Genomic DNA, 26364 nt, shown 5'->3' with positions numbered 1-26364 from the left:
GATGCCTCCTTAACTATCGATTTAACTTCATTCCTTACGAACAATACAACCCCCGCCCCCTTTGCCCATCTGCCTGTCCTTTCGATAGGACACATATCCTTGGATATTTAGATCCCAGCCCTGATCACCTTGTCTCTGTGAGGCCCACAACATCGTACCGGCCAATTTCAATGTGCACAACAAGCTCATTTAAATTGTTCCGTATACTGCGTGCATTTCGGTACAACACCATCAGTCCTGTATTGACCATCTCCCTTCTCGTACTTGTCACCTTGTTTGCTCTGCTGGAGGTTAGATTCCTGCCACCTTCTATACTCTCTGTTCTATTACATAGTCTGGAAACATTACTAATCTCTCCTGAGCCCTCGGCTCCTTTAACTCGTTGAAAGTCCTCAGCTTATGGTATGTTAGCCTTGATAGGAAGGGGTATAGAGTACAAGAGCTGGTGTTGAATGTTGCAGTTGTATAGAACGTTAGTTGGGCCGCCTTTGGAGTGATGCGTCCAGTTCTGGAGGCAGGCACGCTGGAGTTGTTTAAGGGATACTTAGACAGGCACATGAGCGGGATGGCGATGGAGGGATGTAGGAGACTGTTTTCAATAAGAATCAAGAGCCTTGGGACATCCCTGGGAATCAATTGATTCCTATGGACCTTCCAACATATTTTCTGCCTCACTTGTTTTACCTTTGAGCTTCTGGGGATTCCCTTGAATGTTTGCGTAAGGATGTGCATGTTATTGATGTTTTTCTCTTTTAATCCACAGGTGCTACGGTCCGCCTTGTTGTCCAACAAGGGGCAGACACGCGGTGGGTCGTGAGAGGGCTGCTCTTGGATGTTTCAAGAGTAGCCGAGTGCTTCACGTCGTTAGCGTACGCTTAAACTGGACCAGCTGATGGGCACCACGACAGCTCAGTGACTATCACTGTTTGCTGTGCAGATACATGGATTTGGGCCAGGATAAGAACATAAGAACAGAAGAAATAGGAGCAGGAGTAGGCCATCTAGCCCTTCGAGCCTGCCCTGCCATTCAATAAGATCACGGCTGATCTGTCGTGTCTCAGTTCCACATTCCCGCCCTCTCCCCAGAACCCTTAATCCCCTCTCTTATCAAAAACCCATCAACCCGTGTCTTAAATATATTTAGCGAGGCAGCCTCCACCGCTTCAATGGGCAGAGAATTCCAGAGATTCACCACCCTTTGAGTGAAGAAGTTCCTCCTCAACTCAGTTCTAAACTGCCCCCCCCCCCCCTACCTTTATCTTGAGGCTGTGCCCTCTAGTCCTACTGTCCTTTCTGAGTGGGAAAAGCCTCCCCACCTCTATCCAATACATCCCATTCATCATCTTATATGTCTCAGTGAGATCTCCCCTCATTCTTCTAATCTCTAACGAGTACAACCCTCGTTTATTCAGCCTCTCCTCATCGTTCAACCCCCTCAACTCCGATATCAGCCTAGTAAACCTCCTCTGCACTCCCTCCAAGGCCAAAATATCCTTGCGTAAGTACGGCGCCCAAAACTGCACACAGTGCTCCAGCTGCGGCCTCACCAATGCCCTATACAGCCGCAGTAAGACCTCCCTACTTTTATATTCAATCCCCCTCGCTATGAAGGCCAGCATCCCATTCGCCTTCCTGACCACCTGCTGCACCTGCAGGCTGGGTTTTTGCGACTCATGCACAAGGACCCCGAGGTCCCTCTGCACCGTCGCCTGCTGCAGTTTTTCGCCATGTAAGTAATAGTCCTTCCTACCATTATTCTGACCAAAGTGGACCACCTCGCACTTGCCAACATTAAATTCCATTTGCCATTTCCTGGCCCAATCGCCCAGCCTATCTAGATCCTTCTGCAGACTTTCCACACCCTCCGCACAATTTGCCGTTCCCCCAATCTTGGTGTCATCAGCAAATTTCGACACCCTACACTCGGTTCCCTCCTCCAGATCATCTATATAAATGGTAAAAAGCTGAGGCCCCAGCACCGACCCCTGGGGCACTCCACTCGTCACCAACCGCCAATCCGAATAGCACCCATTGACCCCTACTCTCTGCCTCCTATTTGACAGCCAATCCTCTATCCACGCTAACACCCTACCCCCAACTCCATGCCCCCTGACCTTCTGCAATAACCTCTTGTGAGGTACCTTGTCAAACGCCTTCTGAAAATCAAGAAAGACCACATCCACTGGCTCTCCTCTATCCACCGCCCGAGACATATCCTCATAGAACTCCAGTAAATTCGTCAGACACGACTTCCCTTGAACGAAACCGTGCTGCGTCTGCTCTATCAAGCAATTCCCTTCAAGATGCCTCGCTATTTCCTCCTTGATGACCAAAAAATTTAACCAACAACTTTGTTGGACTGTGAGAGGAAACTGAGGCACCTGGAGGAAACCCACGCAGACATGGGGAGAATGTGTAAACTCCACACAAACAGTGACCCAAGCCAGGAGTTGAAACTGGGACCCTGGTGCTGTGAGGCCATCACCACTGAAGGTGGTGGTGCCCATTGTGAGTGGGCTTCAGGCTGATCAGTGGTGGTGGGGGGGTCCCTCTGCCAATCTGCATGGGGACCAGTCAGGGAGGGCAGCAATTGGATTGCGCGAAGGGGGTTGGTCTGCAGAGGAGGTCTGCCACCTGGGGGGTGGGCCGAATGGAGTAGGGGAGATTGTCAATGTTTGGGGCAGCTGCTGGAGATCTCGATTTTCCAAAATAATGGTTCAAATCCTGTCCTGAGGGAGACATAGTTTGAAGGAGATGTTGTGACTCACAGCGGTCACTGACATCTGGGTGGCTTGCTGAGAAATTCATGGAATTTGTTTTGATCACGTCTGCCATTTAATGTGCAGTGTGGTGTGTTTGACCCTTTAGCTCAGAGTCTGTTATCACACAGTGTCACGATCTTCCATGGGGTATTTTTGGATGCGAACATTGATATATGAATGACAGGTTCTGTAATGCATTCACCAGTGGGGTCGCTCCAAGTGACCTATAGGGAGGAGGCCTATAGGGAGGAGGTGGCCTATATTTTAACTGTGTTGGTTTTAGTTGATGGAATGTGGTTGGATCCCTGATTTGTTGGTGGAATTACTCCTGGAGTGAAGCACACAATCCTCACATTAATGCCAAAACAGAAAAGTTGCTGGGGTCGAATCTGTCTTCCTGATGGAATTTGGGATTCTGCTCCAGGGCACGAACACATGATCAGACACAGAGCTCAGTCCCCAGACACATTGGTGAATTGATTTGAAGCCTCACCTTTCACCCTGCCCTGGATCCAGGATGCAGTTTCACTGTAAAAGCTGCCTTGCCAATCAGAACATCTGCCCATTACAAAGACAGAAGGACAATGTAAAATTCTGGGCCATTGGTGGTTAATTAATTTAAATGATCTTCTTCATTGTTGGTTGGTGCCTGTCTGACTCTCACTGATCTCAACATTGGACAAAGTTTTACTTATTTAATACATCATAAGGAGGCTGACATTAACATGACAATGGCGTGACTTTGAAAATCCCCTAGAGACCACACTCCGGTGCCAGGCTGGTTACAATGAGTGAGAATTTCGCATGGCAAATGCACCTAACTAGCTCGTCCCCCAGACTATGGGAGGAAACCCACGCAGACACGGGAAGAATGTGCAGAAACCGCACAGACAGGGATCCTAGACAAGAATCAAAACCGGGTCCCTGGTGCTTTGATGCAGCAGCACTAACTGCTGTACCACCGAGCTGCCCCAGGGGATTAGTGGGGTTATGGGGACAGAGTGTGTGTAAGAGTCAATGCAATCTCAATGGGTTGAATGGTATCCTTCAGGGAGGAAACCAGGGCACTCGGAGTAAACCCACGCAGACACGCGGAGATTGTACAAACTCCGCACAGACAGTGACCTGAGCCGGGAATCGAACCCAGGTCCCTGGTGCTGTGAGGCAGCTGTGCTATCCACTGTGCCACCGGGATGTATGCCTAATGTTTCCTTTTGTAATTTCACACACTTCTGATTCAGACACATGCAGAACATGGTGAATATTCAATGATGAATGATTAACCAGGACACCATGGTACAAGAACCATTCAAGCAGTTAAGAGGAATGTAGTGCTAGCAGAGGGCCGTAGAGTCAGAGGACAGACACAGTTGGATTTAATTTTGAATTGATTTGATTGATTGATGTCACACGTATTGGGAAACAGAGGCTGGAATTTTACCAGCCTGTCCATCATGGGAAATAGGGAGAGCGAGAGACAGGCCGTCGAAAGACCCACTGACCTCGGGCAAGACTTTCCGGTTTTGGGGCAAACAAGGCTGGAAAATCCCACTGGTGAAAAGTATTGTTTCTTGTGCACTGTACAGAAAGTATACAGTATATAGAGTACATCGGGGAGAAGGAAAGGAGAGGGTGCAGAATGTAGTGTTACAGTCATAGCTAGGGTGCAGGGAAAGGTCAACCTAATATCTGGCAGGTCCATTCAAAAGTCTGAAGGAAGCAGGGAAGAAGCTGTCCTTGAGTCAGTCGATACGTCACCTCAGACTTTAATAACTTTTTCCTAACGGAGTAAGGTGGAAGAGAGTATGTCCGGAGTGTGTGGGGTTCTTGATGATGCTGTCTGCTTTTCCAAGGCATTGGGAAGTGGAGATGGAGTCAGTGGATGGGAGATTGGTTTGTGTGATGGACTGGGCTATTTTTGAACCCTTTGTAATTCCTTGTGGTCTTGGTCAGAGCAGGAATCATGCCAAGCTGTGATACGTTCAAAAGGATGCTTTCTAAAGTTGGCGAGAATTGTAGCAGACATGTCCAATTTCCTGAGCTTCCTGGGATATTCTTCCCAAATATTCTCCAAATCCCGCACTCCAAAACTTGTCACTAATTTACCAAATTTAAAACCGTATACTTGCAAAGCAAATCCCCTCAGTTCCTGGTCAGAATGTGGTGGGTTCCAGTCCCAGGGCAGGACTTGAATTCAATAATGAAGGCTGTCACTCCATTCCAGCACTGAGGGGGTGCTGCACTCCCACCGGTGCTGTCTTCGACAGAAAACCTTAAATTAAGACCTGTTCTATCCTCCCAGAGACCGGTTAGTCCTCAGCTGGAATATTGTGTATATTTCTGGGTACTACACTATAAAGTAACTTCACCATAGTCCCAGGTGACCATAGGCTGTTCTCCCCTCTGAGGGGAAGAGGAGACTCGTGGTGATTTAACCTGAAAGTCGCCCCCACCTCAGGTGAGGGGCAAGGCAGGACCATCATGGATAACCTCAGCCAGTGTGGGAATTGAACCCTCGCTGTTAGCATCGCTCTGCATCACTAACCATCCAGCCAGCCCCTGAGCTAAGTGGCTAACACCAGGAGTGGGACTGACAGGCTGTTCAAGTCAATGGAGAAGACTTCAGCATTGGGGACGTGGGTTCACTTCAACTCTGGGGAAAGCTGGACACCGGATATGGAATTGGCCCCCCACGGTGACTGATTTTCCTCTCTGTTGATGGGGAAGGTAATTGGATTTGGAGGCCAGCTCTCCGACACAGCCGAAAGTTAAAATTAACATCAGGTCCCCCCCCCCAGCAGTTGTGAAACAGCTGAAGAGGCTGGATTGCTGCTTTCTCACACGGACACATTTCTCCTTCCAGGAAAACCTTATGATTCGTTCCAAACAAAACATCCACATTAACTCTGATCAAATCTGTCTCTATTATTCAGTCAAACTATTTCTGTAGTTTATTTATTATTTCACAAGTAGACTTATATTAACACTGAATTGAAGTTACAGTGAAAATCCGCCAGTGGCCGCACTCCGGAGAATTTATCAAGGCCCATGCATGGATGGATTGTCCAACATTGAGATCAGTGAGAGTCAGACGTGCACCCACCAACAATGAAGAAGACAATTTAAATTAATGAGCCACTAATGGCCCACAATGTTACATTGTCCTTCTGTCTTTGCAATGGGCAGATGTTCCGATTGATAAGGCAGCTTTTATGATTAGATATTGTAGATTGGTTGACTTTGCTGACTTTGTAGAGTGAATTTTACATTGTTTGTTCCAAACCGTTGTCTATTCCCTTAGCGGTTAACTGTCATTTCCAACTTTTGTCTCCTCTCAGCACAATGTTTCTGGTCACTATCTGGACAATAAGAGAATCAAGTGTGGGGCTCTTTCATGGGCAGGCTCGGTGTAAAAAAGAGTGATTGTTCTGAACACAGAGAGTGCCGAGCGGGAGAGTCAAGTCAATGCCTGTCCTAATGGAAACACAGTGAGTAACAGAATACTGAAAGGCCTGGATAGAGTGGACGTGGGGAAGGTCCATTAGGACGAGAGACTCGGATCTGAGATCACGGCCTCAGAGTTAAGGGGCGGCCATTAAGAATCGGGATGAGGAGAAATTTATTCAGACAGAGGGTGATGAATCTGTGGAAATCATTGCCACAGAAGGCCGGGGAGGCTGGGTCATTGAGTGTATTTAAAACAGAGATAGATAGGTTCTCAATTGGGAAGGAGATCAAAGGTTACGTGAGATTTGGACTGAGAAACATGTCAGCCATGATGGAATGGTGAAGAAGGCTCGATGGGCCGAATGGTTTAATTCTGCTCCTTGTGGTCTCATGGTCTAAAAGGCCTTTGGATTGGGAGGAATACAGAGAGAAAATAATTCTCAAAAACACCCTGATGGTGTAGAGACGCTGTGACGAGCAACAGTCTAAAAGCCAGGGGAATAGTGAACGTGCAACTCTCCAAATTACTGTTACTGGTGATGGAATTATCCCCTGATCTGAAAATCATTTCATTCATGATGTTTTGCTGGATTGTCTGTGTCCCCACTGGCAGCTGTTAGGTAACTTCACCGAGCCATTGGAGGATTGGTTCAGGTATAAATCTGTGTGCTGCTTCCAATGCATTACGCAGAGCGCCAGTTGGAGGCTTGATCTCGGGAAGTTTCAATAATCTCCGTGTAAAATGGGAGCAACCAAATCTGTAGACATCAATGCGATTGGTTATCCAATTCTTGTCATTATCAGTATCCCTGGTGAGTAACAGTAAACAACTATTTATTTTAGAAAGCCCTGGTTTCGATGTGTTGTCTTTTCCTTTCCCCTTGCTGTCGGTCACAGACTCCATATTAACCATTGCTGCTGTAATTTCTGCGAACAGTTCTGGCAAGAATATAATCATGTTTTTCATTATTTGCATGGATCAGCATATCTGAGACAGTGTTTTAGCAAGCTGCTGTGATTCACAGTGAACATTGATACCTGGGTGGGTTGATGAGAAATCCATGGAATCTCTCTTGGTCGCATCTGTCATTTAATGCACAGTGTGGTGAGCTTGAGCACAGTTTGTCTGTTAACTCACATGTACCTCATGTAAATTATGTTAAACTGGTGGCACAGTGGCACAGTTTTTAGCACTGCTGCCTCTCAGTGCCAGGGCCTGTGCGCCATTCACGGCTTGTATGACTGTGTGTTCGAACTCCATAATTTCCTCCCTGTCTGCCTGTGTTTCCTCTGGGTGCTCCGGTTTCCTGCTACAGTCCATAATACGGAATGGTTCGGTGCATTGGCCATGCTGACTTCTCTCTCAGTGTACCCGAACAGGAGCTGGAGTGTGGCAACTCGGGGAGTAATATTTTTCCAATTTCTTCCAGCTAATCTGATGGCGATTGTGGTCCTGTCCCGGGGAAGGTGCGGGCTCTCCAAAGGGATCACCTGTTATATGATCACCATGGCGATAGCCGATCTCCTGGTCTCCATTTTTAACGTCACTCTGGTCAGGGTCTTTCTCCATCATTTCCCACATTCATTCCTGTTCCTGACGTACACCAGTGTCTGCCGTGTGAATGTCATCATGCAAGTATCCAGTGTCCAAATGTCCGTCTGGTCCACAACATTATTTACTCTTGACCGTTTTGTGGCCATTTGTTGCCCAAAACTAAAATTAAAATACTGCACCAGGAGAACTGCCACTGTGATTCTAACGGCCGTGAGTGTGCTCAGTTTTGTTATGAATATTCCGCTCTATTTCCGTTATGAACCCTATTCTGTTGTTGGCAATGTGCAGTGGGGCTGCCGCACAGTGAAAGAGTACGTTTCTTCACCAGCATGGAGAGTTTACAGGTGGGCCGCTCGCCTCTCAGTCCCATTTTTGCCATTCCCCTTGTTGCTGCTGTTGAATATTCTCACCGTCCATCACATCTTGGTGGCCAGTAGGTCTCGCAGGGCCCTGAAGGCTCACGGCCCTGGGGAGGGCAGCAGTGACCCCGTGTTGAAGAGCAGAAGAACGACTATCGTCCTGCTCTTCACTGTCTCCGGGACGTTTATGGTTCTGTGGACACCAATCGTAATACTTGACCTCTTGTTTGAACTCACAGAGATGCCTACCTCGGAAGATGTCAGTTTTGTTCACTTGGCAATGAGGATCACACTCCTGATGATGTATTCCAGCACCTGTATGAACACATGCATTTATATATTGACCCAGAGGAGGTTCCGGGAAGAGATTCTGAACATGGTGAAATTTCCATTCATTCTCCTGTTCAAATTCCTTAAGTAATTTTAGAATAATGAAAAGCTTGGATCGAGTGGATGTGGTAGACATCCATTGTTAGGAGAGATTAGTTCTGAGAGCACAGTCTCAGAGTGAAAGAACGACCTTTTAGGACAGAAATGAGGAGGAATTCCTGCTGCCAGAGGGTGCTGAACCTGTGGAATTCATTGCCACAGAAGGCAATGGAGGTTTTTGATTGGTAAGGACATCAAAGGTTACGGGGAGAAGGTGGGAAAATGAGGGTGAGAAATATATCAGCCGTGATCCAATGGTGGAGTAGACTAGATGGGCTGAATTACCCAATCCTGCTCCTTTATCATCTGGTCTTAAATATTGGGAGGTGGGAATGGAGGTTGGGGATCTAATTGTTGTTTGATATCTCAATTGGACCTCAGCAAGTGACCAGTAGATCGAGGCAAGTCTCGTTGTTCACGGCTTCTCAATCTCTCACAAAATCAGGGTTTTTGTTCAGCTGAAGATGTCTGGATTTATTTTGTTGTCCTTGACACATGGGGTTACCATTGACGAGAAACTCAACTGGACTTGCCACATGAACACATTGACTCAAAGAGCAGGTCAGAGACTCCGAATACTGCAGTGAGTAACTCACCTCCTGTCTCCCCAAATCCTGTCCACCATCTACAAGGCACCAGTCAGGAGTGTGATGGAATATTCCCCACTTGCCTGGATGGGCACAGCTCCAACAACACTCAAAAAACTTGACACCATCCAGGACAAAGCAGCCCCGCTTGACTGGAACCACACCCACAAAAATCCACTCCCTCCACCATCGACGCTCAGTAGCAGCAGCGTGTATTATCTACAAGATACACTGCAGCAATCCACCAAAGACCCTTAAACAGCACCTTCCAAACACACAGCCTCTTCCGTTTAGAAGGATAAGGGCAGCAGATACATGGGAACATCACTGCCTGCAAGTTCCCCTCCAAACCACTCTCACCATCCTGACTTGGAAATATATCGCCGTTCCTTCACTGTCGCTGGGTCAAAATCCTGGAATTCCCTCCCTAATGGCATTGTGGGTGAACCCACAGCACGTGGACTGCAGCGATTCAAGAAGGCTGCTCACCACCACCTTCTCATGAATAAAATAAGGATGGACAATAAATGTGGGCCAGCCAGCGATGTTTATTTTTAAAAAAATTAATTTGTGGGACATGAGTGTTGCTTGCATTGGCCATGTTAAATTCTCCAGAGTGTGGCCAATATGGGATTTTCACAGTGTCTTCACTGCAGTGTTAATGTTAGCCTGCATGTGACAATGATAAATAAACTACAAAAATAGTTGAACTGAATAAAACATGCAGATTTGATCTGAATCACAACCAGTTACCTTTCCCCCTCAAAGGTATGAGTAACTTATGGCACCTGGGACTATGGTGATGTTACTTTATAGTGTGGTTCCCAGAATTGTACATAACACTCCAGCTGAGGTCTAACCGGTGTCTGGTGGGGGGGGGGACAGAAGGGTTCTCAATTTAATGTTTTCTCTGAAAAACAGCACCAGTGGGAGTGCAGCACCCCCTCAGTGCTGGAATGGAGTTCCAGCCTTCATTACTGATGTCAAGTCCTGGCCTGGGACCCATCACATTCTGACCAGGAGCTGAGAGGATTTGCTCTGCCGCCTGCAGTTTGACATTCGGTAAATTAATGGAAAATTTAGGATTGAAAAACTTGGAAAAAAATCAGGAAGAATATCCCAGGAGGCGAAGGAAATTTGGCATGTCCGCTTCGATTCTCACCAACTTTTACAGACACACAATAGAAAGCATCCTTTCTGGTTGTATCACAGTTCGGTCTGCCTCCTGCTTGTCCAAGTCCACAAGAAACTATAAAGGGTGGTGATCGTATCCCAGTCCATCACACAAGCCAGCCTCCCATCCATTGGCTCTGTCTATACTTACCGTTGCCTCGGAAAAGCAGCCAGTGTGCCGTGTGTCCCGGACATACTCTCTTCCTACTTCTTCCATCAGAAAAAAGATACAACAGCCTGCGATCACACACCAACCAACTCTAGAACAGCTTCTTCCTTGCTGCCATCAGACTTTTGAATGGACCTACCAGATATGAAGTTGATCTCTCTCCACACCCTCGCTGTGACTGTAACACTATATTCTGCACCCTCTCCTTTCCTCCACCTCGATGTACTCGATGTTAGATATGATTTCTCAGTACAGTGCACAAGAAAGAATACTTTTCACTGGGTGGGATTACATGGCCTCATTTGTCCCAAACCCAGAAAATCCCACCCGGGGCCAATAGAACTTTCCATGGCCTGCCCCTCGCCCGCTCCGATTCCTGTGACGGGCGTCTGGTAAAATTCCGGTCACTGTATCCCAATACGTGTGACATGAATAAATCAAATCAGAATCAAATCAAATCAAACTGCTTCTATCCTCTGACTCTCTGGCCCTCTGCTCGCCCCACTGCTTTAATGTCTTCCTGTATCAATGTGCTCTGGTCAATTATCCATTATTGAATAAATCCTGGGCTGAGATCGATGGATTCCTGGATTTTTAGAGAGTCAGTGGATATTGGGGAATGAGATGGGAAGTAGAGTAGAGGAAGGAGATCCTGCTGATTGTATTGAATGGTGGGGCAGCAGGCTGGTGGGGGCCATATAGTCTACTCCTGCTCCTATTTCTTATCATCTGATGCCGTCATGTTCTCCACTTATTTTCAAGGCAATAACAATATTATTCAGTTGGCTGTGACCACTACACTGGGAGATTTACAATAATGTATTAAGACTCACTCTGTTGAATCTGTCACTACAGAAACCCATTGAAACAAACACAGAACATCGAACGTAGAAAACTACAGCACAAACAGGCCCTTCGGCCCACAAGTTGCACCGATCATATCCCTACCTACCAGGCCTATCTATAACCCTCAATCCCATTAAATCCCATGTAGAAGTTTCTGAAAAGACCCCAATGAGTTCACCTCCACCACCACCAGCGGCTGCCGATTCCACTCACTCACCACCCTCTGAGTGAAAAACTTACCCCTGACATCTCCTCTGTACCTACTCCCCAGCACCTTAACCCTGTGTCCTCTCGGAGCGATAACAATAACAAACGGATAACAATGGCCTGAATTTTTTTGCTTGTCGGGCAGTCAACGGTTCCAGAAGTGGTGACCAAGTCAGTGAATGTGAACATGGCGTTGTACAAAGCTGATTGGTGCTGGGGGAGGGGCAGGTAGAGGGTGGGTGCTGAGGAAAGGGAGGGTGCGGGGTGGCCTTACCAATGTGCTCCCTGTTACAAAGTCAGAATTTGGGGCTCGATTCTCCCAAAAAACACTCTGAGGGCTGAACTGGCGGGAAAACTGCTGGAAATGATGCTTATTTATTTCAGTGGGAGTTCGACTGGAATCTCCCCACTCTGCAACACAGAGGTCACAATCGGGAATACCATTAAAAGCTCGGGGGAGGGTGTGGGGCTTATTCGTGCCAGAATCTGTCAGTTCTGGAACTCTGACCCTGTGCAGTGGGCCCGAACTGTCAGCCTCCCACTTGCTGGTCAGCCCGGGAACCCCGCACTGCTGCCCATCCAGAGCCCACCATCACCCCCACTGTCCGTTTCTTTACAAAGGAAGGGCACTTGTAAAAGAGGGATAGGGAACACTTAAATGGGAAGGGGACACATATTTTAGCTGGGAGGCTGGCTGGAGTGTTTCGGCAGGGTTTAAACTAGTATGGAGGGGGGGTGGGGAGGAGAGAGACAGCTCAGGCACTGGGAGTGAATTGGATTTCAGGGTAAGTCTAGATGATAGGGAAATCCCCCAGGAGAAGGATGATCCGAGAGGGCCTGAGGGTCTTCGGTGCATCTGTTTTAATGCGAGGAGTGTGACGGGTAAGACGGATGAACTTAAGGCCTTGATGTTCACGAGGAATTTAGATGTGGTGGCAGTGACAGAGACATGGTTAAAGGAGGGGCAGGACTGGCAGCTAAATATTCCAGGGTATAAGTGTTTTAGGGGAGGGTTGAAAAGAGGAGGGGGTGTGGCACTCTTAGTTAGGGAGCAGATCACAGCGGTGCAGAGGGAGGATAACATGGAGGGGTTGGACATTGAGTCTCTGTGGGTGGAGTTGAGGAATAGGAAGGGGGCCATTACTATGCTAGGAGTGTACTATAGGCCGCCCGATAGCCCACGGGCAGTGGAAGAGGGTATATGTAGGGACATTTTGGATAAGTGTAGGAAGAACAGGGTTGTTGTAGTGGGAGATTTTAATCTCCCTGGGGTGGATTAGAAGGTGCCTAGAGCTGGGGGGTCTGATGGGGGGGAATTCTTAAGATGTGTATTGGAAGGATCCTTGCAACAGTATGTAGATAGTCCGGCTAGAGAGGGGGCTATACTGGATTTAGTTCTGGGCAATGAGCCGGGTCAGTTGGTTGAGGTTGCGGTGTGCGAACATGTGGCTAATAGTGACCACAACTCCGTCTACTTTAGGATACGAATGGAAAAAGACGAGAGCTGTCCTAAGGGGAGGGTGCTAAATTGGGGGAAGGCTCGATACAGCCGGATTAGGCAGGAGCTTAGGGATACAGACTGGGATAGGCTGTTGGAAGGCAAGACCACGTTAGGCATGTGGGAGTCTTTCAAGGGAAAACTGCAAAGGGTGCAGGAAAGGCATGTGCCGGTTAGGAGAAAGGATGGGAAAGGTAGGATTAGGGAACCGTGGATTACTAGAGATATAGAAGACCTGGTTAGGAAGAAACGAGAGGCGTATGCCAGGTCTAAGCAGCTGGGAACGGAGAGAGCGTTGGAGGAATACAGAGAGAGTAGGAGGGATCTCAAATGGGGAGTTAGGAGAGCAAAGAGGGGGCATGAGATGGCTTTGGCAGGTAGGGTTAAGGAGAATCCAAAGGCGTTTTACTCCTATCTTAAGAACAAAAGGGTGGCTAGGGGTAAAATCAATCCTCTCAGGGACAGACGTGGGGAATTGTGCTTAGAGGCAGAGGGAATGGGGGAGATCCTGAATGAATACTTTGCGTCGGTATTCACGAAGGAGAGGGGCTTGATGTCTAGTACAGTCATTGAGGGAGCGGTAGACCGATTGAAAGATCTATTGATTACGAGGGAAGAAGTGTTAGGGCTTTTAGAGGGCATTAAGGCCGATAAATCTCCGAGGCCTGATTGCATTTATCCTAGGCTGCTTAGAGAGGTGAGGGATGAGATTGCTGGGCCTCTGACGCAAATCTTTGTCTCTTCTTTGTGAGACCGCAGCTGGAGTACTGTGTGCAGTTTTGGGCGCCGCACCTGCGCAAAGATATTTTGGCCTTGGAGGGAGTGCAGAGGAGGTTTACTAGGCTGATACCGGAGTTGAGGGGGCTGAGCTATGAGGAGAGGGTGAATAAATTGGGCTTGTACTCGTTAGAGTTTAGAAGAATGAGAGGAGATCTCATTGAGACGTATAAGATGATGAATGGGATGGATAGGATAGAGGTGGAGAGACTCTTCCCGCTCAGAAAAGACAATAGGACTAGGGGGCACAGCCTCATGATAAAAGGTGGGCGGTTTAGAACGGAGTTGAGGAGGAACTTCTTCACTCAAAGGGTGGTGAATCTCTGGAATTCTCTGCCCGTTGAAGTGGTGGAGGCTGCCTCGCTAAATATTTTTAAGACGCGGGTTGATGGGTTTTTGATAGGAGAGGGGATTAAGGGTTATGGGGAGAGGGCGGGAAAGTGGAACTGAGCAGCGACAGATCAGCCATGATCTTATTGAATGGCGGGGCAGGCTCGAAGGGCTAGATGGCCTACTCCTGCTCCTATTTCTTATGTTCTTATGTTCTTTGGACGCAGGTGAGGTCCCAGAGGACTGGAGGATAGCTAACGTGGTACCGTTGTTTAAAAAGGGTAGGAGGGATAACCCGGTTAACTATAGGCCGGTGAGCTTAACGTCAGTGGTAGGTAATTTCGTGGAGGGGATTCTTAGGGATAGGATGTATGCGCACTTGGAGCGTTGTGATCTGATTAAGGATACGCAGCATGGCTTTGTCAAGGGGAAGTCTTGCCTTACGAATCTGGTAGAATTCTTTGAGGAGGTGACAAAAACGGTTGATAAAGGATGAGCCGTTGATGTCGTCTATATGGATTTCAGTAAAGCATTTGACAAAGTCCCTCATGGTAGGTTGGTACAGAAGATTAAAGCTCATGGGATATGTGGTCAGGTATCTAGATGGGTAGAGAACTGGCTTGCAAAGCAGAGTCAGAAATTAGTTGCGGAGGGGTCTTTTTCTAGCTGGAGGTCTGTCACTAGTGGTGTGCCGCAGGGCTCGGTACTGGGACCTCTTCTCTTTGAAGTGTATATAAATGATTTGGAAGAGGGAGCAGGTGGTGTGATCAGCAAATTTGCTGATGACACCAAGATGGCTGGATTGGCGGGCAGTGAGGAGCAGTGTCTGGCAATACAGCGGGATATTGATATGCTGGTTGATTGGGCAGATACGTGGCAAATGGAGTTTAATCTGGATAAATGTGAGGTGATGCATTTTGGCCGGAATAATGTAGGGGGGAGTTATATGATAAAGGGTAAGCCCGTAAGGAGTATAGAATTGCAGCGAGGCCTGGGGGTGCAAGTGCACAAGTCTTTGAAGGTGGCAGTGCAAGTGGAGAGTGTGGTGAAGAAAGCCTATGGTAGGTTCGCCTTTATAGGAAGGGGTATAGAATATAAGAGCTGGAGTCTAATGTTGCAGTTGTACAGAACATTGGTTAGGCCACATTTGGAGTACTGCATCCAGTTCTGGTCGCCTTACTACCGGAAGGATGTGGAGACTCTGGAGAGAGTGCAGAGGAGGTTTACCAGGATGTTGCCTGGTATGGAAGGACTGGGGTATGAGGAAAGATTGAAGAAATTGGGGCTCTTTTCCCTTGAAAGACGTCGACTGAGGGGTGATCTAATAGAGGTATATAAGATTATGAAGGGTATAGATAGAGTAAACAGAGGTAAGCTATTTCCTATGATAGAGAAACGTAGGACAAGGGGCCATGGACTTAAGGTGAGTGGGGAGAGGTACAACACAGATATTAGAGGGAGGTTTTTCACACAGAGGGTAGTGAGGGTATGGAATGCTCTGCCAAGTAAGGTTTTGGAGGCAAACATGCTAGAGTCCTTTAAGAGTAACTTAGACAGGCACATGACTGAGTTGGAGATGGGTGGATATAGGACAACCTTTTAAATAAGGGTCATTAGAATTGGGGCGTCCCTGGTAATGTAAATGGGTATAGTATGATAATAATGTTTTTTCTCTTTTCATTCACAGGTTTTAAGTCGGTCCACCTCGTGTCCAACGAGGGGCATACAGGCGATGGGTCGTACTGGGGCTGCTCTTGGTTGTTCGAGATTGGCCTGGTGCTTCATGTCGTTAGTGTGTGCCTAAACTGGACAAGATACTGGGCAAGACGACAGCTCAGTGACTATCGCTGATTGCTGTGCAGACACATGGATTTGGGCCGGTGTCTGTGGGAGTTTGCACATTCTCCCCGTGCTTGCGTGGGTTTTCTCCGGGTGCTCCGGTTTCCTCCCACACCCCAAAGATGTGCTGTTCGGCTGATTGGCAGGAATAAACAAATAAATTGTCCCTAAATCAGATTCCCTCAATCTGGGTGGCCATAAAACATTAGACAGGGGTCATGGGGGGGAGGTGGACTGGTGGTGTTGAGATGGCGGCGCGGGCTCGTTGGGCCGAAGGGCCTGTTTCCCGGGCTGATTTTGTTCTTTGTTCTTTGTTCTTTGTACTGGTGAGGCCACAGCTGCAGTTTTGTCCACCGCACTTGAGGAAGGATATATTGGCCTTGGAGGGAGTGCAGAGGAGGTTCACAAGGCTGATACCGGAGATGAGAGGGTTGGACTATGTAGAGAGACTAAATAGACTGGGTCTGTACTCGTTGGAGTTCAGAAGGATGAGTGGGGATCTTAGAGAGAGTATAAGATAATGAAGGGGATGGATAGGGCAGAGGTGGAGAGATTCGTCCTGCTTAGAAAGGATAGTAGAACTAGAGGGCACAGCCTCAAGATAAGGAGTGGAGGGGTGCAGTTTAGATTGGAGTTGAGGAGGAACTTCTTCACTCAAAGGGTGGTGAATCTCTGGAATTCTCTGCCTGTTGAAGTGATGGAGGCTGCCTCGCTAAATATATTTAAGTCACGGGTAGATAGGTTTTTGATAGACAAGGGAATTAAGGGTTATGGGGAGAGAGTGGGAAAGTAGAACTGATCCACTTCAGATCAGCCATGATCTTATTGAAAGGTGGGGCAGGCTCGCAGGGCTAGATGGCCTACTCCTGCTCCTATTTCTTATGTCCTTATGTTCTTATGAAAAGCTGGATCGAGGAAAGCTGAACATAGGAAAGATGTTTCCATTAGTCGGAGAGACTGAGGTCCGAGGGCACAACCTCAGAGTAAAGGGGTGACCATTTAGATCTGAGATCAGGTGGGATTTCTTCAGCCAGAGGATGGTGAATCTGTGGAACTCTGTGGAAGGCTGTGGAGGCTGGGTCATTGTGTGTTTTTAATACAGAAATAGATCGGTATTGATTAGTAAGGGGATCAAAGGTTACAGGGAGAAGGTGGGAGAATGGGGTTGAGAAACATATCAGCCATGATCGAATGGCAGGGAAGGCACGATGGGCCGAATAGCCTGATCCTGCTCCTTTATCTGATGGTCTTAAGTATTGGAAGGTTAAGATGAGGGGGTTGGGGACCTAGTTATTATTTGATATCTCAATTGGACCTCACCAAGTGACCAGTAGATCGAGGCAAGTCTCACTGTTCACAGCTTCTCAATCTCCCACAAAATCAGGGTTTTCTTTTAGCTGAAGGAGTTTGAATTAATATTGTTATCCTGGGCACATGTGGTTACCATTGACCAGAAACTCAACTGCACTCGCTACATAAACACAATGGTTACAAGAGCAGGTAAAAGGCTCGGAATACTGCAGTGAGAAACTTACCCCCGACTTCCCAAAGCCTGTCCACCATCGAAAAGGCAGAGGTCAGGAGTGTGATGGAATATTCCCCACTTGCCTGGATGGGTGCGACTCCAACAACACTCAAGAAGCTTCACTCCATCCAGGACAAATCAGCCCGCTAGATTTGCATCACATCTAAAAGCATTCACTCCCTCCACCATCGACGCTCAGCAGCAGAAGTCTCTACCATTACAAGATGCACTGCAACAATTCACCAAAAAATCCTTAAACAGCACCTTCCAAATCCACGACCACTTCCAGCTGGAAGGACAAGGGCAGCAGATACATGGGAACACCACCACCTGCAAGTTCCCCTCCAAGCCACTCAGCACCCTGACTTGGAAATATATCACCGTCCCTTCACTGTCGCTGGGTCAAAATCCTGGAATTCCCTCCCTAATGGCATTGTGGGTGAACCCACAGCACGTGGACTGCAGCGATTCAAGAAGGCGGCTCACCACCACCTTCTCGAGGGCAACTAGGAATGGGAAATAAATTCTGGCCCAGCCAGTGACACCCAATTTTTCAAATTCATTTGTGGGACATGCATTGTCAATGCTAAATTCTCCGGAGTGCGGCAAATTGGGGATTATAACAGTAACTTCATTGCAGTGTTAATGTAAGGCTCCGGGTGACACTAATAAATAAACTGTAAAAGTATTTTGAACTGAATAAAATATGCAGAATCAATCAATGTCAAAGTAGATTTTTTTTAACGGAATCACAGGGTTTTCCTGGAAGGAGAAATGTGTCCGTGCGAGAAAGCAGCAATCCAGCCTCTTCAGCTGTTTCACAACTGCTGGGCGGGGGGACCCGATGTTAATTTTAACTTTCAGCTGTGTTGGAGAGCTGGCCTCCAAATCCAATGACCTTCCCCATCTCAGAGAGGAAAATCAGTCACCGTGGGGGGCCAATTCCATATCCGGTGTCCAGCTTTCCCCAGAGTTGAAGTGAACCCACGTCCCCAATGCTGAAGTCTTCTCCATTGACTTGAACAGCCTGTCAGTCCCACTCCTGGTGTTAGCCACTTAGCTCAGGGGCTGGCTGGATGGTTAGTGATGCAGAACGATGCTAACAGCGAGGGTTCAATTCCCACACTGGCTGAGGTTTTCCATGATGGCCCTGCCTTGCCCCTCACCTGAGGTGGGGGCGACTTTCAGGTTAAATCACCACGAGTCTCCTCTTCCCCTCAGAGGGGAGAACAGCCTATGGTCACCTGGGGCTATGGAGAAGTTACTTTATAGTGTAGCGCCCAGAAATATACACAATACTCCAGCTGAGGACTAACCGGTCTCTGGGAGGATAGGGCAGGTCTTAATTTAAGGTTTTCTATGAAAGACAGCACCGGTGGGAGTGCAGCACCCCCTCAGTGCTGGAATGGAGTGACAGCCTTCATTATTGACTTCAAGTCCTGGCCTGGGACTGGAACCCACCACATTCTGACCAGGAACTGAGGGGATTTGCTTTGCAAGTGTACGGTTTTAAATTTGGTAAATTAGTGGCAAGTTTTGGAGTGAGGGATTTGGACAATATTTGGGAAGAATATCCCAGGAAATTAGACATGTCTGCTACGATTCTCACCAACTTTAGAAAGCGTCCTTTTGAATGTATCACAGCTTGGCATGATTCCTGCTCTGACCAAGACCACAAGGAATTACAAAGGGTTCAAAAATAGCCCAGTCCATCACACAAACCAATCTCCCATCCACTGACTCCATCTTCACTTCCCAATGCATTGGAAAAGCAGACAGCATCATCAAGAACCCCACACACTCCGGACATACTCTCTTCCACCTTACTCCGTTAGGAAAAAGTTATTAAAGTCTGAGGTGACGTATCGACTGACTCAAGGACAGCTTCTTCCCTGCTTCCTTCAGACTTTTGAATGGACCTGCCATATATTACGTTGACCTTTCCCTGCACCCTAGCTATGACTGTAACACTACATTCTGCACCCTCTCCTTTCCTTCTCCCCGATGTACTCTATATACTGTATACTTTCTGTACAGTGCACAAGAAACAATACTTTTCACCAGTGGGATTTTCCAGCCTTGTTTGCCCCAAAACCGAAAAGTTTCCTCGAGATCAATGGGTCTTTCAACAGCCTCCCTCTCCCCCTCCCTATTTCCCATGATGGACAGGCTGGTAAAATTCCAGCCTCTGTTTCCCAATACGTGTGACATCAATAAATCAAATCAAATCAAAATTAAATCATCTGTGTCTATCCTCTGACTCTGCGGCCCTCTGCTCGCAGTACATTCCTCTTAACTGTGTGAATGGCTTCCTGAACCATGGTGTCCAGGTCAATTATCCATTGCTGAATAAATCCAAGGCTGAGAGAGACGGATCTCTGGGTTTTTAGAGAGTCAATGGATATTGGGGAATGAGATGGGAAGTAGAGTAGAGGAAGGAGATCCTGCTGATTGTATTGAATGGTGGGGCAGCAGGCTGGTGGGGGACATATAGTCTACTCCTGCTCCTATTTCTTATGATCGAATGACTTTGTATTCTCCTTTTACTTTCAAGAAACAACAATATTATTCATTTGGCTGTGACCACTACACTGGGAGATTTACAATAATGTATTGAGACTCACTCTGTTGAATCTGTCACTACAGAAACCCATTGAAACAAACGGAGAACAATGGCCTGAATTTTTCACCTGTCGGGTAGTCAGTGGGTCCAGAAGTGACCACGAAGCCAACAAGTGTGAATCTGGTGCTGTGTCAGGCCGATTGGTGCCGGGGAGGGCAGGTAGAGGGTGGGTGCTGAGAAAAGGGAGGGTGCGGCCTGGCCTTTCAGTCTGCTCCCTCAGCAGAACAGACACTGCCGAGCTTTCCAGGGGGACCCTGAAACATTGGAAAAACATACAGTTCATTGATGAGTCATAATTAGGCTGCAATGAAGTTCCTGTGAAAAATCTCCTCGTTGCCATACTCCAGCGCCTGTTTGGGTTCACTGAGGGTGAATTTAGCACGGCCAATGCAACTAACCAGCACGTCTTTCAGGCTGTGGGAGGAAACTGGAGAATTTGTAGGAAACCCAGGCAGACATGGATGGAACATGCAGACTCTGCACAGTTACCCAAGCCATGAATTGAACCTCGGTCCCTGGCGCTGTGAGGCCGCAGTGCTAACCACTGTGCCTGTGGAAAATTGTGCCTGGGCAGCTTGTGTTATAATAATGGAATATTCCTCTTGATACATACATATATCTTGGTTTTGTATGTTAACGGGGCTGTTTTAATGTTCAGTTACTTACAACAGGCAGTTAGTATGTCTTGAGGGAACACAGTTCAGATGCTGGGAGAGCAAGATAATTATTCATTTCAGCCACATAGTGTCTGCTTCGGAGACAGTTACCAAACTTTAGTTTACAACATTGAAAGTTCCTCTGGGGTTTTAGTTAAAGGAATGGAAGGTCCGTTTAGACTGACTGTTCATGCGATACTGTGGCCACTGGAAGCAGCTCGGTACAGAAGCAAAGACAAAAGCAGCTTTGAGTTCTGGCTGGGGTTTGCTTAAAGACAGAGAGATAGAAGCTTCTGTGCAATTCAAAATCTCTCTCTGGAAGCTTCGAGACTGACTGCACCCTTCTAGCAAATATACATTTGATTGCGAACTGTATTTGAAGTTGTTTTTGAGTCTGTAAGAAGAATGCTGCTTATCTGGAAGTGAAATAGTGATAAAGTAGAAATGAGAGTTGTTTCTTTTAAATCTTGCTCCATGATAATATTTTAGCTACCTTATTGTTAGAGTTATAGTTAAACTGTGGTGTTAAATAAAATTTGTTTTACTCTGAAAAATGTAAAATTGTTTGAATACCAACTCTCAATCAAGCATCAAAACACGACTTGCTGCTCTTTCTCCCTTCATTATTGTTTATTGCCTCCTCTGGATAAGGGCTGTGTAATGATGCAAGCTCAGACCTCATCACACCATCATTTATTAATAAGGAAAAGCTTGCACAGAGGCCTACACCCTCCACCCCTTCCACCCCAATAGCTATGGGAGCAGCCCACAGGCAGGCCCGGTTCCTACAGATCTTCTATGTGCCTTCGACATGTTTCCTTCCAAGTGGTGATGACCCACCCTCAGTCCCAATTGGTCCCTCAAGTCAGGTGACCCTATTCTGCTGTGCTGCCCCGATGGGAACAGTCACCACATGGTGTTACTGTTCCAACAGGAACACTGCTCCTTGAGGACCGTGTTAGGGACCTGGAGCTGGAACTGGAGGAACTAAGAATCATTCGGGAAGCAGAGGCAGCTCTCAACAAAAGTTACAGGGAGATAGTTACTCCTAAAAGTGGTGTATGGGTGTCTGCTAGAAGGGGTAAGAAGCAGTCAGAGCAGCGATCCCCTGAGGCTGTTCCTCTCCAAAATAAGTACTCTGTTTTGGATGTTGTTGGGGAGGAAGACTCAACTGGGGTAAGCCATGGAGTACAGGTCTCAGGGGTAGAGCCTGTCCCTGATGCTCAGGTGGGAAGGGGGATGAAAAGAACAGGATTAGTGATTGGGGATTCCATCGTTAAGGGGATAGATAGGAGAGGTTGTGGGAAAGAGAGAGACTCGCAGTTGGTATGTTGCCTCCCAGGTGCCAGGGTCCATGATATCTCTGAGCGAGTGTTTGAGATCCTTAAGGGGGAGGGGAACCAGCCCCAAGTTGTGGTTCATGTAGGCACCCATGACACAGGTAGGAAAAGGGCCGGGGATAGAAAACAGAAATTCAGAGAGTCAGGGTGGAAGCTTAGGGCTAAAACAAACAGAGTGGTTATCTCTGGTTTGGAACCTGTCCCGTGGGATCGCATGGAGAAGAATAGAGAGAGAGAACATTTGAACTCGTGGCTAAAGGGATGGTGCAGGAGGGAAGGGTTCAGATACTTGGACAATTGGGGCTCATTCTGGGGTAGGTGGGACCTCTACAAGAGGGATGGTCTGCACCTGAACCAGAGGGGAACTAATATCTTGGAGGGAAAATTTGCCAATGCTATTCAGGGGGGTTTAATCTGATTCAGAGGGGGGATGGGAACCTGAACTGTAGCTCCAATGTACAGGAGGATGAGAATAAGGAGATCATGGATAAGGTTTCTAGGTCACAGCAGTGTATTGGCAGGCGGGAGGGTGGTTTGAAGTGCATATACTTTAATGCGAGGAACATACGCAATAAGGTGGGCGAACTTGCAGCCTGGGTTGGTGCCTGGGACTTCGATGTTGTGGCCATTACAGAGACATGGACAGAGCAGGGAAAGGAATGGTTGTTGCAGGTTCCGGGGTTCTGGTGTTTCAGTCAGAGCAGAGAAGGGGGTAGAAGAGGGGGAGGAGTGGCATTGTTAGTCAAGGACAGTATTACGGTGGCAGAAAGGACGTTTGATGTGGACCTGTCTATTGAGGGAGTATGGGCTGAGATTAGAAACAGGAAAGGAGAGATCACACTGTTGGGAGTTTTTTATAGGCCTCCAAAAAGTTCTGGAGATGTAGAGGAAAGGATTTCAAAGATGATCCTGGGTAGGTGCGACAGTAACAGGGTAGTTGTGATGGGGGACTTTAACTTTACAAATATCGATTGGAAAAGCTATAGTTCAAGCACGTTACAGGGGTCAGTTTTTGTCCAATGTGTGCAGAAAGGTTTCATGACACAGTATGTAGATAGGCCAACAAGAGGTGAGGCTACATTGGATTTGGTACTGGTAATGAACCAGACCAGGTGTTAGACTTGAAGGTAGGTGAGCATTTTGGTGATAGTGACCACAATTCAGTTACGCTTACCTTAGTGATGGAAAGGGATAGGCAAATATCGAAGGGCAGAAGTTATAGCTGGGGGAAAGGTAAGTATGAGGCTATTAGGTGAGATTTAGGATACATAGGGTGGAGTAGGAAATTGCAGGGGCTGGGAACATCTGAAATGTGGAGCTTATTCAAGGAGCAGCTACTGCGAGTCCTTGATAAATATGTACCTGTCAGGCAGGGAGGAAGTGGTCAAGCGAGGGAACCGTGGTGTACTAAGCAAGTTGAATCTCTGGTGAAGAGGAAGAAGGAGGCTTATGTAAAGATGAGATGTGAAGACTCAGTTAGGGCACTGGAGAGTTATAAATTAGCCAGGAAGGGGCTAAAGAGAGAGTTAAGAAGAGCTAGAAGAGGACAAGAGAAGACTTTGGCGGATAGGATCAAGGAAAATCCTAAAGCTTTCTACAGGTATGTTAAGAATAAAAGATTGGTTAGGGCAAGATTAGGGCCAGTCAGAGACAGCAGTGGGAAGTTGTGCAAGGAGCCTGAAGAGATAGGAGAGGCACTGAATGAGTATTTTTCGACAGTATTCACGCAGGAAAAAGTTAGTGTAGTCGAGGAGAATACTGCGATACCAGGTAGTAGACTGGACGGGATTGAGGTACACAAGGAGGAGGTGTTAGCAATTCTTGAGAGTGTGAAAACAGATAAGTCCCCTGGGCCGGATGGGATTTACACTAGGATTCTCTGGGAGGCTAGGGAGGAGATTGCAGAGCCTTTGGCTTTGATCTTCATGTCGTCATTGGCTACAGGTATAGTGTCAGAAGACTGGAGGATAGCAAATGTTGTCCCCTTGTTCAAGAAGGGGAGTAGAGACCATCCTGGGAATTATAGACCAGTGAACCTTACTTTTGTTGTGAGCAAAGTTTCCGAAAGAATTATAAGGGATAGGATTTATAATCATCTAAAAGGAAATAAATTGATTAGGGATAGTCAACACAGTTTTGTGAAGGGTAGGTCGTGCCTCACAAACCTTATTGAGTTTTTTGAAAAGGTGACCAAAGAGGTGGATAAGGGTAAGGCAGTTGACGTGGTGTGTATGTATTTTAGTAAAGTGTTTGATAAGGTTCCCCATGGTAGGCTATTGCAGAAAATGCAGATGCATGGGATTGAGGGTGATTTAGCAGTTTGGATCAGGAATTGGCTAGCTGATAGAAGATAGAGGGTGGTGGTTGATGGGAAATATTCAACCTGAAGTGCAGTCAGAAGTGGTGTACCTCAAGGATCTGTTTTGGGGCCACTGTTGTTTGTCATTTTGATAAATGACCTAGATGAGGGTGTAGAAGGATGGATTAGTAAATTTGCTGACGATACCAAAGTTGGAGGAGTTGTAGACAGTGAGGATGGATGTTACAGTTTGCAGAGGGACACAGATAAGCTGCAGAGCTGGGCTGAGAGGTGGCAGATGGAGTTTAATACGGAAAAGTGTGAGGTGGTTCACTTCGGTAAGAATAACAGGAGTACAGAATATAGGGCGAATGGAAGGACTCTTAGTAGTGTTGACGAGCAGAGAGATCTCGGGGTACATGTGCATAACTCCCTGAAAGTTGGCATCCAGGTTGATAAGGTTGTTAAGAAGGCGTACGGTGTGTTAGCTTTTATTGGTAGAGGGATTGAATTTCAGAGCCGTGAGGTTATGTTACAACTGTACAAAACTCTGGTGCGGCCGCACTTGGAGTATTGCGTACAGTTCTGGTCGCCACTTTATAAGAAAGATGTGGAGGCATTGGAAAGGATGCAGACGAGGTTTACGAGGATGTTGCCTGGTATGGTGGGAAGGTCTTATGAGGAAAGGCTGAGGGACTTGAGGTTATTTTCATTGGAGAGAAGAAGGTTACGAGGTGACCTGATTGAGGCATGTAAGATGATCACAGGATTGGATAGGGTGGACAGTGAGAGCCTTTTACCTCGGATGGTGATGGCTAATACAAGGGGAAATAGCTTTAAATTAAGGGGTGGTAATTATAGGACGGATATCAGAGGTAGGTTCTTTACTCAGAGGGTAGTAAGGTCATGGAATGCCCTGCCTGCGGCAGTTGTGGACTCACCAACTTTAAGGGGGTTCAAATGGTCAGTAGATAGGCATATGGATAATATTGGAATAGTTTAGGTTAGAAGGTCATTAGATTGGTTCCATTGGTCGGTGCAACATCGAGGGCCGAAGGGCCTGGACTGCGCTGTAATGTTCTATGTTCTAAAACTGCCAGAACTTTACCGAACAAGTTCAGACATGCGTCTGACACATAAGTGCATGGATTAAAAAAAGGAAGCTTTGGACATGCATCCTCGTGACACAGTGGTTGGCACTGCTGCATCATAGCTTCAAGGACCCGGGTATGATTCCAGGCTGGAGTCACTTTCTGTGTGGAGTTTGCTCTCGCTGTGAATGCAAGAATGTTCCGCTTTGCACCAGCAGTCCGAAAGATCTGCTGGTTAGGGTGTATTGGACGCGCTAAATTCTCCTTCAGTGAACCCAAACAGGTGCCAGAGTGTGGTGACTAGGGGAGTTTCACAGTAACCTCATTGCAGTGTTAATGTAAGCCTACTTGTGACGTGAATAAATAGATAAAACTTTGAGCGATACTTTGATCAAGGGATGCGCATGAGAGTCAGACCTGCAACCACCAGCAATCAAGAAGACAATTTAAATTAATTAACCACCAATGGCCCAGAATTTGACATTGTCCTTCTGTCTTTGCTATGGGCAGATGTTCCGATTGACAAGGCAGCTTTTACGGTGAAACTGCATCCTGGATCCAGGGCAGGGTGAAAGGTGAGGCTTCAAATCAATTCACCAATGTGTCTGGGGACTGAGCTCTGTGTCTGATCATGTGTTCGTGCCCTGGAGCAGAATCCCAAATTCCATCAGGAAGACAGATTAGACCCCAGCAACTTTTCTGTTTTGGCATTAATGTGAGGATTGTCTTCACTCCAGGAGTAATTCCACCAACAAATTTGGGATCCAACCTCATTCCATCGACTGAAACCAATACAGTTAAAATATAAGGTCAGGGTCCAGGATGTAGTGCTGCAGTTACAGCTCTGGTGTA

This window comes from Carcharhinus amblyrhynchos, unplaced genomic scaffold (assembly GCF_965287045.1).
Source record: "Carcharhinus amblyrhynchos unplaced genomic scaffold, sCarAmb.v2.hapA scaffold_40, whole genome shotgun sequence".
In the NCBI taxonomy this organism is placed as follows: Eukaryota; Metazoa; Chordata; class Chondrichthyes; order Carcharhiniformes; family Carcharhinidae; genus Carcharhinus; species Carcharhinus amblyrhynchos.
Note: the sequence above shows the minus strand (reverse complement) of the source record.